General features: G+C 32.8%; 1 protein-coding gene across 1 annotated transcript in view; it reads right to left on the minus strand.

Annotated features, from left to right (window-relative positions):
- Positions 1 to 17118, minus strand: part of LOC148943463 (sodium/myo-inositol cotransporter-like) — a 111045-nt gene that overhangs the window by 15860 nt on the left and 78067 nt on the right. The gene's annotated exons all lie outside the window — the stretch shown is intronic.

Consider the following 17118-nt stretch of genomic DNA (forward strand, 5'->3'; position numbering starts at 1 on the left):
AATGATAATAATCTGGCATGACTCTTTTTGCTTCAACTAAAGAAGAATTTCGCTACCCAACTAAGATAATAAAAGAATATTGGAAACGTTTTGTAAAGTGTTTTTGAATCTGATAAAAAAAAATACTGTCTTTCAATTCCTGGTTTAAACAAGATTGTGGGCACCATTGTTGTACAATGTTTCCCAGGTGCAAACAAAGTAGCCAATGGAGAAATAAAGTTTCACTAGTAAAAAAGATGCACCTGTCTTTAAGCGATGAGAAATTCTGTAGAAAAAATAAAAAATTGTAATTGATTGCTTGACAAAATATTGACTACAAGACTTTCGCAAAACTAAATTATGCAAAGTAGGACATACAAAATTGGAATACAAGACTTTTTTTACAGGAATAATTCTGAGAAGTCAATTTTATAGTAATAAATTATGTAGAATTTGAAGTTGTCAAGTTATGAGCATCTTAGTTCAAAAGGAATGCAGGCGACGCATCCCGAGTAATGTAACCTTAATGTGACCTTAGGGGAATTCGAAAGGTATATTTAGTCAGGATTAGCATCAAAGGAGTCAGTCGATTAGCAGCCTATTATCAGTCTTTGTGCAGTCAGTTTCTCAGTCTATGAGGAATCTAGTTCCAGTCTTGATGCAGTAACAGAAGAATTGTGATGAGCTATGTTTAACATTATACCCTTACTTCACATTAGACTCAATCTATGAACTTCTGGAAGTTTGGATGTATTTTAACTATGCTCTATAAGGCATAGTCTTCGTATCAGTGGAAAGAAGTGCCCATATAATTGACTTTCCTGTATACAGTCTTGTACTACTCATGTGAGTATAAATACAACCATTACTTTCTTATTTGCGTCTTTTCATGTTAGTGTTTCTCAGAAAATTAGGCTTCTTGCGTTTCCAAATCGCTCCCTAAGGAGTCTGATCTGTATGACCTAATGTACAGATATTAAAAAGAAATCTAGTAGTACGACGAGCATAGATGTTTTGGGAAGGTTCTTTAACAGTAGAATCGAAGGACAGTCGAAAACAAATTATATAGTAAACAGTAGCTAAACTTCCCCACAACTATTGACCATAAGCCCCCCCCCCCGTTAGTTTTCAATGGTACTTTCTGGTTCCTCAGACACTACGCGGCTGTCCCAGTGGTACTCTTTGGCTGGTTATTGACACTACCTAGTTTGTTGTATTTATTAAATCAGTAATTTCGTACATTGGAAGGATAAACACCTGCATTATATTTTTAAAGAAGTAAAAATGAGATATTTGAAGAAAGTGTGTGCAAATGATAAAATCATTTTTGCGTTGAATTCTGACAAGAATAAATGTTAGAACTATGAAACAAGCATTAATGGGGATCTCGATATAAATGTATATGCGCGTTGTCATGACAGTGAGAAAATAAATTCCTTTGGAATATCGAAAACATTCAAGTCTTATAATAGAGGCAATGTGAGAGTGAGATATCCAGATATGATATCACAAATAGAATGCCCAAATAAAAATAATAGTTGATGAAGAGGGACAACTTCTAGATAATGGTTCTGGTAGCACGTTACCCCTTCATATATCCTATTACCATCGTTCTGGTATAGGCACTCAAATGGAAGCAATTGCAAAAAGGAATTCCAAGCGCTGCATTGATTTCACGAGAGATATCTGCTTTGAATGCCAAAACTGTTACCTATTTAAATCCACCGTGAGAATAAACAGTGCCATCTCTAGTAAAATAGAAAGGGTATTGATAGACAATATCACTAATGAATATAAAGATGAATTGATGGCAAATAAAGCGCATATGAACAGATATAGTCAATGAACCCAATAATACCAAAGATGAAACGTATATCGAACCTGTAGGTAACACCCCCGTAAGAATGGTGCACGACTCGAAATGGATTAATGATCATTCTACTAGTCACAAAATCAGAGAAGAGAGTAGCTACAGCCTCAAGAGAGAACATGATGAATTATTTTATGGAACAGATTAAAAATGTCCAAAGTATTTCAATAATATTAATAATGTATAATAATGTATGTAACATAATGTTGTGTTAATATTCTAAAAGTCGTTATTTCATTAAAATATTTTATTGATTGCTTTATTGATTTTTGTAAAATATTGCTAAGGTCTTAGTAAAGTTGGTTTTAATAAATCTGATTTTGCCGAGACTATTCAGAGGCCTATTATGCATCCTAAACAATCACAAACTGTTCTTACAAAATTCAGAATAAAAGTGGAAATCTTTTTCTTCGATTCAGAATCGAAGTATAAAATTTTTTTCTTCTAAGAAAAAAATCAGAACGAAACTTGAAATTTTTTCTCTTCTCTGAGAAAATTTTGAACTTCAGTGGAACTTTTTTCTCTTATTTGGAAAAATTCAGAATTCTACTGTAACTTTTTTCTCTACTTTGTAAACATTCAGAAGAGAACTTGAACTTTTCTTCACTTCTTTGAAGAAACTCCGGATTAAAGTGGAACTTTTTCTCTTCTTGGGAAAAATTCAGAAGAGAACTTGAACTTTTCTTCACTTCTTTGAAAAAACTCAAAATTTATGTGGAACTTTTTGTCGTCTTGGGGAAAAAATCAGAGAAGAACTTGATATTTTCTTCACTTCTTTGAGAAAAATCGGAATTCAAGTGGAAATTTTTCTTTTCTTGGGAAAAATTCAGAATTTCTTCACTTCTATGATAAAACTTAGAATTAGAGAGGAAAATTTTTCTCTTCTTGGGGAAAAATTCAGAAGAAAACCTGAATTTTTCTTCACTTCTTTGAGATAACTCAGAATTTAAGTGGAACTTTTTCTCTCTTCTTTGAGAAAATTTAGAAGAGAACTTGATTTTTTCTTCCCTTCTTTGAGAAAACTCAGAATTAAAGTGGAACTTTTTCTCTTTGGGGAAATTCAGAATCAAAGTATAACTTTTTTATATGTTCTATGCAAAAATTCAAAAGAAAGCTTGAAATTTTTATTCTCTTCTTTCAGAAAATTCAGAATTGATGTGTAACTTTATTTTTCTTCTTTGAGAAAATTCAGAATAGAACTTGAACTTTTCTTCACTTCTTCGACAAAACTCACAATTAAAGTAGAATTTTCTCTCTTCTTGGGGAAAAATTCAGAAGAGCAATTGAATTTTTCTTCATTTCTTTGAGAAAACTCAGAATTAAAGTAGAACTTTTTCTCTTCTTGGGAAAAAAATCCAGAATCGAGGTATAATTTTGTTCTATCTTCTACGGAAAAATTCAGAGTAGAACTTGAAAATTTTTTCTCTTCTTTGAAAAAATTCAGAATTGAAGTGGAACTTTTCTCTTCTTTGAAAACTTCAGAATTTAACGGTAACTTTTTCTTCCTCTTCCTTGAGAAAATTCAAAAGAGAACTGGAACTTTTCTTCACTTCTATGAGAAAGCTCGGAAATAAGATGGAACTTTTTCTCTTCTTGGGGAAAAATTCAGAAAAGAATCTGAACTTTTCTTCACTTCTTTGAGAAAAATCAGATTTAAAGTTGAACTTTTACTCTTCTTTGGGATAAATTTAGAATCGAAGAATAACTTTTTCTATCTTTTACGGAAAATTTTAGAACAGAACTCAAAATTTTTTCTCTTGCTTGGACAAATTCAGAATTGAACGGTAACTTTTTTTCTCTTCTACGGAAAAATTCAAAACAGAAATTTCAATTTTTCTCGTCTTTGGAAAATTCAGAATTGAACTTTAACTTTTTTCTCTTCTTGGGGAAAAATTCAGAAGAGAACTCGAACTTTTCTTCACTTCTTTGAGAAAACTAAGAATTAAAGTGAACCTTTTTCTCTTCTTGGGGAAAAAATCAGAATCGAAGTATAGCTTTTTCTATCTTCTACGGAAAAATTTTGAAAAGAACTTTATTTTTTTTCTCTTCTGTGAAAAAATTCAGAACTGAACTGTAACTTTTTCTCTTTTTTAAAAAGTTCAGAAGCGAACTGTAAATTTTTCTTTCTCTTCTTTGAGAAAATTTAGAAGAGAACTGGATTTTGTCTTCACTTCAATGAGAAAACACGGAAATAAGGTGGAACTTTTTCTCTTATTGGCGATAAATTAAGAAAAGAATCTCAACTTTTCTTCACTTCTTTGAAAAAACTCAGATTTAAAGTTGAACTTTTTCTCTTCTTTGGGTAAAATTCAGAACCGAAGTATAACTTTTTCCATCTTTTTGGAAAAATTTAGAACAGAACTTGAATTTTTTCTCTTGCTTGGACAAATTCAGAATTGACTGTAACTTTTTTTTTCTCTTCTACGGAAAAATTCAGAAAAGAAATTTCGATTTTTTCTCTTCTTCGGAAAAATTCAGAATGGAAATGTAACTTTTTTCTCTTCTTGGGGAAAAACTCAAAAGAAAACTTGAAATTTTCTTCACTTCTTTCGGAAAACGAAGAATTAAAGTGAAACTTTTTTTCTTATTGGGGGGAAAAATACAGAATCGAAGTATATCTTTTTGTCTTCTACGTAAAAAATCAGAACAGAACTTTAAATTTTTCTCTTCTCTGAGAAAATTCAGAACTAAAGTGGAACTTTTTCTCTTCTTTAAAAAGTTCAGAATTGAACTGTAAATTTTTCTTTCTATTCTTTGAGAAAATTTCGAAGAGAACTGGAACTTTTCTTCACTTCTATGAGAAAAAAAAGGAAATAAGGTGGAATTTTTTCTCTTCTTGGGGAAAAACTCAGAAAAGAATCTGAACTTTTCTTCACTTCTTTGAAAAAACTCAGATTTTAAGTTGAACTTTTTCTCTTATTTAGGAAAAATTCAGAACCGAAGCATAACTTTTTCTATCTTCTATGGAAAATCTAGATAAGGATTTTAATATTTTTTTCTTCTGTAAAATAATTCAGAACTGAAGTGGAACTTTTTCTCTTCTTTGAAAAATTCAGAATTGAACTGTAACTTTTTTTTCTCTTTTTTTTGAGAAAATTCAGAAGAGAACTTGAACTTTTCTTCACTTCTTTGATAAAACTCAGAATTAAGATGGAACTTTTTCTCTTCTTTGGGAAAAATTCAGAAAAGGAATCTGGACTTTTATTCACTTCTTTGAGATAACTGAGATTTAAAGTTGAACTTTTTCTCTTCTTTGTGAAAAATTCAGAATCGAAGTATAACTTTTTCTATCTTTTACAAAAAATTTAGAACAGAACTGGAAAAAATTTTTCTCTTGCTTGGACAAATTCAGAATTGAGCTGTAACTTTTTTTCTCTTCTACGAAAAAATTCAGAAAAGAAATTTCAATTTTTTTCTCTTCTTCGGAAAAATTCAGAATTGAACTGTAACTTTATTCTCTTCTTGGGGAAAAATGCAGAAGAGAACTTGAATTTTTTTCACTTCTTCGAGAAAACTCAGAATTAAAGAGGCACTTTTTCTCTTGTATACGAATATTAAGAAGAGTACTTGAACTTTTCTTCCCTTCTTTGAGAAAACTAGGAATTAAAAGGGAACTTTTTCTCTTCTTAGGGAAAAATTCAGAATCGAAGCATAACTTTTTATTTCTTATACGGAAAAATTTAGATACGGACTTTAAATTTTTTTTCTTTTCTGTAAAATAATTCAGAACTGAAGTGGAACTTTTTCTCTTCTTTGAAAAACTCAGAATTGAACTGTAACTTTTTCTTTCTCTTCTTTGAGAAAATTCAGAAAAGAACTGGAACTTTTCTTCACTTCTATGATAAAACTCAGAATTAAGATGGAACTTTTTCTCTTCTTTGGGAAAAATTCAAAAGAGAACCTGAACTTTTCTTCACTTCTCTGAGAAAATTCAGAATTAAAGAGGAACTTTTTCTCTTGTATACGAATATTCAGAAGAGAACTTGAACATTTCTTGACTTCTATGATAAAATTCAGAATTAAAGTGGAACTTTTTTCTCTTCTTGGGGAAAAATTCAAAAGAGAACCTGAACTTTTCTTCACTTCTTTGAGAAAATTCAGAATTAAAGTGGAATTTTTTCTCTTCTTGGGGGAAATTCAGAATCGAAGTATAACTTTTTTCTATGTTCTACGGAATTTTCAAAGCAAATTGCTATTCTCTTCTTTGAGAAAATTCAGAATTGAAGTGTAACTTTATTTCTCTTCTTTGAGCAAAATCAGGATAGAACTTGAACTTTTCTTCACTTCTTCTACAAAGCTCATAATTAAAGTGGAATTTTTCTCTTCTTTGGAAAAAAATCAGAAGAACACTTGAACTTTTCTTCACTTCGTTGAGAAAACTAAGAATCAAAGTGGAACTTTTCTCTCTTCTTTGGAAAAAATTCAGAATCAAAGTATAACTTTTTTTTATCTTCTACGGAAAAATTCAGAACGGAACTAGAAATTTTTTCTCTTCTTTGAGAAAATTCAGAACTCAATTGGAACTTTTTCTCTTCTTTGGAAAATTAAGAATTGATAGTGACTCTTTTCTCTTGTTTGAGAAAATTCAGAAGAGAACTGGAACTTTTCTTCACTTCTATGAGAAAACTAAGAGATGAGGTGGAACTTTTTCTCTTCTTGGGGAAAAATTCAGAAAAGAACCTGAACTTTTCTTCACTTCTTTGAGAAAACTTGGACTTAAAGTTGAACTTTTTCTCTTCTTTGGGAAAAATTCCGAATTGAAATATAACTTCTTAGGAAAATCTTTTAAGGAAAATATTAGAAAAGAACTTGAAATTGTTTTGTCTTGCTTCGAAAAATTCAGAGTTGAACTGTGACGTTTTTTCTCTTCTACAGAAAAATTCAGAACAGAAATTTAAATTTTTTCTCTTCTTTAGAAAAATCAGAATTGAACTGTAACATTTTTCTCTTCCTGGAAAAAAAATTCAGAAGAGAACTTGAACTTTTTTTACTTCTTTAGGAACACTAAGAATTAAAGTGAACCTTTTTCTCTTCTTGGGGAAAAAATCAGAATCGAAGTATAGCTTTTTCTATCTTCTACGGAAAAATTTAGAAAAGAACTTTAATTTTTTTTTCTCTTCTGTGAAAAAATTCAGAACTGAAGTAGAACTTTTTTCTCTTCTTGGGAAAAAATTTAAAATCGAAGTATAACTTTTCATATCTTCTTCGGAAAAATTCAGAACCAGAATTTTGAGTGAACTGGAACTTTCCTTCCCTTCTATGAGAAAACTCGGAAATAAGGTGGTACGTTTTCTCTTCTTGGGGAAAAATTCAGAAGGGAACCTGAATTTTTCTTCACTTCTTTGAGAAAATTCAGAATTAAAGTTGAAATTTTTCTCTTCTTTGGTAAAAATTCCGAATCGAAGAATAACATTTTCTTTCTTTTACGGATAAATTTAGAACAGAACTTGAAATTTTTTTCTCTTCCTTGCACAAATTCAGAATGGAACAGTAGCTTTTTTCTCTTCTACGAAAAAATTCAGAGTTGAATTGGAATGTTTCTCTTTTTGGGAAAAAATTCAGAAGAGAACCTGAAATTTTCTTCACTTCTTTGAGAAAAGTAAGAATTAAAATGGAACTTTTTCTATTGTTGGGGAAATATTCAGAACTGAAGTATAACTTTTTCTATCTCTTACGGAAAAATTTAGAACAGAACTTGAAATTTTTTTCTCGTCTTAGAGAAAATTTGGAACTGAAGAGGAACTTTTTTCTCTTCTTTGGAAAAATTCAGAATTGAACTGTAGCTTTTTTCTCTTTTTTGAGAGAATCTAGAGGGGAACTTGAATTTTCTTCACTTCTTTGAAAAAACTCAGAGTTAAAGTGGAACTTTTTCTCTTCTTAGGGAAAAAACGATAAGACAGCCCTATGAGGCAAATGATAGAATAATACCTTTTGATAAGGATTGCTTAGTATTGGGATACGCGTAAAGTCAAAATTCATAAGGTAATATATATTTTAAGCTATGAAATTACAGCCTTATGAGGGAAACGATAGAACTTGCTCTCTTCGATTAAGAATCGAAGTATAACTTTTTCTATCTTCTAAGAAAAAAATCAAAACAGAAATTGAAATTTTTCTCTTTGAGAAAATTCAAAACTGAAGTGGAAATTTTTCTTCTTTTTTTGAAACATTCAGAACTGAACTGTAACTTTTTTCCTTTCTTTGGGAAAATTCAGAACAGAACTTAAACTTTTGTTCGCTTCTTTGAGAAAACTCAGAATTAAAGTGGAACTTTTTTTCTCCTTGGGAAAAAATTCAGAAGAGAAGGTGAACTTTTCTTCACTTCTTTCAGCAAACTCAGAATTATATTGGAACTCTTTCTCTTTTTGGGGGAAAAATTCAGAATCGAAGTGTAACTTTTTCTACCTTCTACGGAAAAATTCAGAACAGAACTTTAAATTTTGTTCTCTTCTTTGAAAAAATTTAGAACTGAAGCGGAACTTTTTCACTTCTTTGAAAAATTAAGAATTGAACAGTAGCTTTTTTTCAATCTTCTTTGAGAAAATTCAGAAGAGAACTGGAACTTTTCTTCACTTCTATGAAAAAACTAAAATATAAGGTGGAACTTTTTCTCTTCTTGGGGAAAAATTCAGAAAAGAATCTGAACTTTTCTTCACTTCTTTGAGAAAACTCAGACTTAAAGTTGATTTTTTCTCTTCTTTGGGAAAAATTCAGAATCTAAGTATAACTTTTTCTACCTTTTACGGAAAATTTTAAAACAGAACTAGAAATATTTTTCTCTTTCTTCGAAAAATTCAGAATTGAACTGTATCTTTTTTTCTTCTACGGAAAAATTCAGAACGGAAATTTCAATATTTTTCTCTTCTTTGGAAAAATTCAGAATTAAAGTGGAACTTTTTTCTTCTTGGCGGAAAAATTCAGAATCGGAGTCTAACTTTTTCTACCTTCTATTTAAAAATTCAGAACAGAACTTGAAATTTTGTTCAATTCTTTGAGAAAATTCCTAACTGAAGTAGAACTTTTTCTCTTCTTTGGAAAAATTCAGAATTGAACTGTAATTTTTTCTCTCTTCTTTGAGAGAATTCATAAGTGAACTTGAACGTTTCTTCACTTTCATTAAAAAAATTTAGAATTAAAGTGGAACTTCTTCTCTTCTTGGAGCAAAATTCAAAAGAAAACTTGAACTTTTCTTCACTTCTTTGAGAAACTTAAGATTGTGCCCACATCGTTCTTTACTTTGGCAGCGCTATTGCGCTGCCTCTGATATCCTTGTCCCTTGCCTCATTATCAAGCATTTTTGAAGGTACAGCCTCCTCCTGATCTTCATGTTCCTGGACTTCATTGCCACCTTTGACTCTATCTCTCGGCAATATTTGGAAAATCTAAAGAATGACAGAAAGCCACTGAAGTGTTTTGAAGTGATGAACACCTACTATATATTGTCAGTGATCCGATTTCAAGCTTGTGGCAAAGAAACTGATGATTTTCTAGTTGAGTTTTGAGTCAAACAAGGGTGCATCCTCTCTCATACTCTATTGAACTACAACTTCGATTGGGCGATGGAAAATGCACTGTCTTCTTATCCAAAAGTAATATCTGATAGAATCTTTCAATGGAAAACCTTATTTATGTGGGATAATGACCTCTTCTCAGACACAGTAATGCCCAAAACATTTTTGATGATACGAAAACCTGGGCAGACCAAATTGGCTTTAAGGTAAGAAAAGAAAAAACAAATTCATGGCTATTAATCCCAAAAGGCCAGTTCGGCTGGAGGAATACAACTCTTTCTCATACCTAGGCTTCCAACTTTGTATCAATAAATTTTTCGACACTGATATACAACAATATACGGATGCAAAACATGTTCAATGCTAGAGAACTACCTGTCTGCGAATCATTTTCATAATATAACTACGTGACCGTATCTCTAACGCGGATTTATATCGAATATGCAATATTCAGAGAGATGATGGTCTCACTATTCAAAGACGCCTTTTAAAATTGAATATAGCCGTATACTACAGATACCGTCAGAGAACCAGCCTCACCAAATACTATTAATATAGTCTAGTAGCTCCTTAAAGAGATGCCTAGGAAGACAGAAGAAGAATTGGCGGAGTCTGGCCAAGTCAGATCTTGAACCTATCGTGGATTTTAGAAAGTTGGTCCCAGATGGTCAACTCAGCGACACACATTTGCAGAGCAGCTGGCAGAAAATCATTCAACGCAGTTCAAGGAGTTCTAAAGAACATCAATGCCGGACAAGGTGAAACCTCTGTTATCCACCACAGGCGCAAGTAAATAAGTATGTGGCAATTTCTACATAGAAATTTTCAACGTAGCATTTTTGTATACTTAAGGAACTCTGTGCATTTTGTATTTCACTTGAATATCGATATAAAAATAAATAGTTATAATAACGAATATTTATTAATAGAATAATAAATGCTCATTCAACTATTTTTTGAGCACCCTGTTTATTAATTAATGATACAAAAAAGTATTTCAGCTTAGTTTTCATTCTATACACAGCCAGAATTAAAAAAAATGCAAAATAAATAAAAGGATATAGAATAGGAAACAAGTGTGAAACTTCCTATCATCTTCTATACTCGTATAATCTACCATAATCTACCAAGCCAAGTCAGATCTTGAACCTATTGGGGACTTCAAAAAGTTGGTCCCAGATGGTCAACTCAGCGGCACGCATTTGCAGAGCAGCTGGCAGAAAATCATTCAACGTAGTCCAAGGAGGTCTCAATATGAAACTCCTGTTTTCACCGAAATTGTAATATCAGTTTCACCGAAATCAGTTTCAGTTTCACCGAAATCAGTTTCACCGAAATCAGTTTAATTGAAACTCCTGTTTTCCACCATAGGCTCAACTTAATAAGTATGTTACAATTTCTAAGTTGAAATTTTCAACGTAGCATTTTTGTATACTTAAGAAACTCTGTGCATTTCGTATCTCAATTAAATAACAATATAAAAATAAATACTTATAATAATGAATATTTATTAATAGAATGATAAATGATCATTCAACTATTTCTCGAGCACCCTGTTTATTAATTCCTTTGTAACTAATAATACAAAAAAGTATTTCAGCTTAGTTTTCATTCTATACACAGCCAGAATTTAAAAAAATGCAAAATAAATAAAAGGATATAGAATAGGAAACAAGTGTGAAACTTCCTATCATCTTCTATACTCGTATAATCTACCATAATCTACCAAGCCAAGTCAGATCTTGAACCTATTGGGGACTTCAAAAAGTTGGTCCCAGATGGTCAACTCAGCGGCACGCATTTGCAGAGCAGCTGGCAGAAAATCATTCAACGTAGTCCAAGGAGGTCTCAATATGAAACTCCTGTTTTCACCGAAATTGTAATATCAGTTTCACCGAAATCAGTTTCAGGTTTAATTGAAACTCCTGTTTTCACCATAGGCTCAAGTTAATAAGTATGTTACAATTTCTAAGTTGAAATTTTCAACGTAGCATTTTTGTATACTTAAGAAACTCTGTGCATTTCGTATCTCAATTAAATAACAATATAAAAATAAATACTTATAATAATGAATATTTATTAATAGAATGATAAATGATCATTCAACTATTTCTCGAGCACCCTGTTTATTAATTCCTTTGTAACTAATAATACAAAAAAGTATTTCAGCTTAGTTTTCATTCTATACACAGCCAGAATTTAAAAAAATGCAAAATAAATAAAAGGATATAGAATAGGAAACAAGTGTGAAACTTCCTATCATCTTCTATACTCGTATAATCTACCATAATCTACCAAGCCAAGTCAGATCTTGAACCTATTGGGGACTTCAAAAAGTTGGTCCCAGATGGTCAACTCAGCGGCACGCATTTGCAGAGCAGCTGGCAGAAAATCATTCAACGTAGTCCAAGGAGGTCTCAATATGAAACTCCTGTTTTCACCGAAATTGTAATATCAGTTTCACCGAAATCAGTTTCAGTTTCACCGAAATCAGTTTCACCGAAATCAGTTTAATTGAAACTCCTGTTTTCACCATAGGCTCAAGTTAATAAGTATGTTACAATTTCTAAGTTGAAATTTTCAACGTAGCATTTTTGTATACTTAAGAAACTCTGTGCATTTCGTATCTCAATTAAATAACAATATAAAAATAAATACTTATAATAATGAATATTTATTAATAGAATGATAAATGATCATTCAACTATTTCTCGAGCACCCTGTTTATTAATTCCTTTGTAACTAATAATACAAAAAAGTATTTCAGCTTAGTTTTCATTCTATACACAGCCAGAATTTAAAAAAAGGCAAAATGAATAAAATGATATAGAAAAGGAAACAAGTGTGAAACTTCCAATCATCTTCTATCATCGTTAACAATTGCTCGATAAATAAAAATAATCAAAAAAAACTTTTTGCACAAAATACGTTTTTCGAAAAAAATTAAAGAACTCCATTAAACCAAAAATGAACAAAAATAGAATCAAATAATCTACCAATCATACAACTACCACAAATCAGTATCAATAAAAAAATGAAACCTAAACAAACAGAAATTAAAATATGTAAAACTCAAAACGAGCAGAAATTAATCTGAGTAGGATTCTAAGCCCTAGGCTTTCTAAAAGCCAGAATATAATTTGTACTTTACTGAAAAAAAAATTCAAATGAATTTACTGAAAATAATGTGCATTGTCAGTTTAATATGCATACGCTTATATTTATTCCTTAAAATCTTAATTATTTTTTTAGAACCCTACTCAGATTAATTTCTGCTCGTTTTGAGTCTGACTTATTTTGATTTCTCTTTGTTTTGGGTTTCATTTATTTATTGATACTGATTTTTGGTAGCTGTATGCTTGGTAGATTATTTGATTCTTTTTTGGTTCAATTTTGGTTTAATGGAATTCTTTACTTTTTTTGGAAAAACTTATTTTGTGCAATAAGTTTTTTGATTAATTTCTGTTCGTTTTATAATGACAGAGTCTTTTTAGCGAGAAAAACTGAGCCTCTTCTGAAGTTAAACAGCCATCCCTTCCATAAAAAAAACTTTAATACTCCCTGGGCATAATTTTCAACCCTTGCCCCTAATCTCTGGTGTTTGTTTCAACCCCAAAAGTCTTGTTATATGATATTTAGACTACTTTAGAATGGCTATCTCAAAATTTCTATTAGACGCATTTCAGGACAGTATGACGTGTGTGTAGGGGTGAGGGGGTAGCTACCCTCTGATTACTTTGATCCTTATAATGAGCACTAGAGCGTCTGATTACCAATCCAATGAACCTCCTTTGAAGTTTATATGACCGCATTTTCTATAAAAACCCTATATGACCCCAAAGCACAACTTACATCCCCTGCCCTGAGGGCTGGGGAGATTTGTTATATTCTAAGTCATAAATTCCAGACCTTTCTGAAAGGCTTAAAAAATGGCTATATCAAAATTTTTATTGGAAGTGTTTGAAGACATGAAAGGCGTGGAGGGAGAAATTTGCCCTCTGGTCACTTTCGACTAATAAAAAAACATTATTCCTCTCAATTTCCAATCGAACGACCCCTTTTTGAAGCTTCTACGACAAAACTTTCAATAAACATGTTATATGCCCCAAGGCCATAACTTACAACCCTTGTCATGAGGGCTATGGAAGGAGGGTTGTTATCCTAAAGGGTATAATTTCCAGAGCTTTCAACTGCGTCGAACAAAATGGCCTTATCAAAATGTCGACCGGAAATGTTTTGGGAAATAATGAGAGTTGGGGGGGGGGGGGTAGATTCCCCCTCTGATCACTGTCGACTATTAAAATGGGCAGTAGCCCTCTCAGTTTCCAATCGAAAGAGCCCTTTTTGAAGTTTTTACGACAACATTTCCTATATAACATTATATGCTCCCAGGGCATAACTTACAACATTTAGCCCTGAGGGCTGTTGGGGGTTTTCATACTCAAAAACATAATTTCCGGACCTTTCAACTAAGTTCAACAAAATTGCTATATCAAAATGTTGATCAGAAGTGTTGGGGAAATGATAGGTGTGGAGGGGAGCATTCGCCCTCCGGTCGCTTTTGTCTATAAATAAGCGCACTAGCCCTCTCAATTCCCAGTTGGATGAGTCCTTTTTGAAGTTTCTACGGCAGCACTGCCAAAGACCTAATTTCCAGAACTTTCAACTACGTTGAACAAAATGTCTATCTCAAAATTTTCGACTATTCGACAATTTAATCACTTTCGACTACTAAATATGGCACTAGCGCTTTCAATTTCCAATCGAATGAGCCCTTTTTGAAGTTTCTGCGACAACGCTTTCTATCAAACCCTATATGCCCCCAGGGCAAAAATTACAACCCTTGCGCTGAGGACTCTGGAGGGAGTGTCATCCTTAAGAATATAGTTTCCGGACCTTTCAACTACTTTGAACAAAATGGCTATCTCAAAATTTTTATTAGATGTTTTTGGGGAAATTGTGGTTAAGGGATGAGTTTTAGTTTTCCTTCAATCACTTTTGACTATTAAAAATGGCACTAGACCTTCAAAATTTTCGAAGTTTCTATTAAAACACTCATTATGAACCTTATATGCCCCCAGGGCATAAGATACAACCCTTTCCCTGAGGGGTGTGGGGGGGGTTGATCATCCTCAAAGATATAATATCCAGAACATTCAACTACGTTGAAAAAGTGGCCATCTCAAAATTTTGATTGGATGTGTTTGGGGAAAGGGTGAGCGTGAGAGGGAGGTTAGTTGCCCTCCAATCAGTTTGAACTAGACTATTAAAAAGGACACTAGCCCTTTCAATTTCCAATTGAATGAGCCTTTTTTGAAGTTTCTACAACAACATTTTCTATAAAAAACCTTATATGCCCCCAGGGCCTACCTTACAACATTAGCTCTGAGGGTCCTATGCCCCCAGGGCATAACTTATAACCCTTGTCCTGAGTGCTGCAGGGAGGGTGTCATCCTCAAAAAACGAATTTCTAGAACTTTCAACTAAGTTGAACAAAATGGTTCTCTCAAAATTTTTATTCGATGTGTTTGGGGAAAAAGTGGGCGTGAGAGGGGGGTTAGTCGCCCTCCAATCACTTTTGACTATTAAAAAGGGCACTACCCCTTTTAATTTCCAATCAAATGAGTCTTTTTTGAAGTTTCTACGACAACGCTTTCTATAAAAATCATATATGCCCCCGGGCATAACTTAAAACCCATGCCCTGAGGGCTGTTGGGGAGTGTCCTCCTCAAAAACATAATTTCTATCTGGAAATCAACTACGCTGAATAGAATGGCTTTCTCAAAATTTTGATTGGTTGTGTTTGGGGAAATGATAGGTTGTCGAAGGGGTGTTAATTGTCTTCCCATCACTTTCAACTATTAAAAAGGGCACTAGCCACTCCAATTTCTAATCGAATGAGCCCTTTTCGAAGCTTCTACAACAACTCCTTAGATACCAAGTGCCCTGATCTAAAGGGGGGGAAATAATACGTTATGCCAACATTGTTCTTTACTTAGGAAGCGCGATTGTGTACCATGAGTAAGATGCGATGTATTTAAAATACCAAAATAAAGTTCCTTCTTTCTAAAGATAATTCCGATTTCCTATAATTAAGTTAAACTTAGTTTCAAAAATGAAGTCCTTAATCAGCAAAGAGAAAAAGTGCAGTAACCCCAGACAGAGAACAGCACTATCCAGGCTTAAGATTTCGCTAAGAGAGTGAGAAATAAAAAATATGCTACGTACGATATTTCTAAGAAAGTTTAAATGGCAAAAAACCGTGTGAACGCTTAAATCATCAAAAATAGTTAAAAGAATTCATTGGACGAAAGATTTACATCCTTAGTCCTCTAGGGCCAATGGTGAGCCAGTCCTAATGGCGCAGGACTGAAAAGCTATGTTTTGATAGTGGGGTAAATGTGCTTTTTAATATTATTCGTAAGTCAGATTAGGAGGAATTCGTAAATCAGATTTGGAAGGATTCGTAATGTAGAATCTGGACCATTCAGACAGAATTCTTATATTCTTTCATCGTTGTCACTGTTATGGTCTTTTGAAGTGACCCATTGCTGTGCACCTAAGTATGTAAGTTCAATAAATCTATTGCCTTTTTTATCTGTGTTTATTTCATTTTATATGTCTGTATTTAGTCTAGCCTAATAATAGGTAATTAGTTCGTATATCTCCAAGGTAAACGCTCCCAAAGGAATCTGATTTTCAGATAGCTCGAGAAAAAAAAGAGGCCACATTTATATGTCTACACATTCAATTTCTTCCCATTAATTGAGAGCGGTGCTAGCCTAGTTGACACAATCTTTAGCGCTATAAGCGGCGCTGTCGGAGAAATTACAAGGTGTAAGTTCATGACCCATGGGCATAATATCGCCTTTGACGCGGTCAGTATTTAGTACCACACTTAGTATAAGCCAAATAATTTTTCTATTGTTACAATTGCGCTGCATATGACAGTGAGACATTTAGAACAATCAAAGCTTAACATGGAGAGAGGAAGCGTCTGGGTATATTTTCAAGAGCCAAAGACTCGCGCACGTCATTACTACGTTCTTTGTTCGCAAGCACCAGAGCGACCGAGGAAGGGGACAAAAAGCCAAAAATTGAGCGCAAATGCTGATATAAAGATTAATGATTTGAATAAAAATGCCACAGCATTGGAAAAAAAATTAGAATTCCGTAGGAGGGTTGGTCCCAAGACTCCCAAGCCATCAACCCCCTGCTTACCTTCCTGGCACAAGGAAACCTATTTGTATGTAATTTGACAGTGTTAAATAACTATAAAACTGAATGATGTATGTAAGACTTGTTTGCAGATACTCTGTATCTTTAGAGAAACTTTAACGACATGAAATCTTTTGTGAACTGGCACCACATACTTGGGCGGGGACAACTCCGAAATTGCAAATGACCATACCTATACACCTTCTAGATAAGGGACGTAAATGAAAAATGATGTATCCAGTTCACATTAAGTTACAAAAAAAAATGAAGCCACGAAAAAGTCGAACCAATAAAAAAAAGCCAAACAAGTAAAAAACAAGTCACCAAAGTCAGCTTTTCATTGGTATTTATAAGACAGATAGAAATCACGATTATGATATAAAATAGAGCTAAAAATTATGTTTTCTTCATATTAACTAAATCCTACGAAACTCACCTAACGATATCTCAAGTCCAACATAACTGAAGCGCCCACAAAACCCAAATTGTAGCTTAAATCGGCATTGCACAATCTTAAGCCATTCGTGGCAATCTCCGAGC

Source organism: Artemia sp. Qi Xiang Cuo, chromosome 15 (genome assembly GCF_049724085.1).
Source record: "Artemia sp. Qi Xiang Cuo chromosome 15, ASM4972408v1, whole genome shotgun sequence".
Lineage (NCBI taxonomy): Eukaryota > Metazoa > Arthropoda > Branchiopoda > Anostraca > Artemiidae > Artemia > Artemia sp. Qi Xiang Cuo.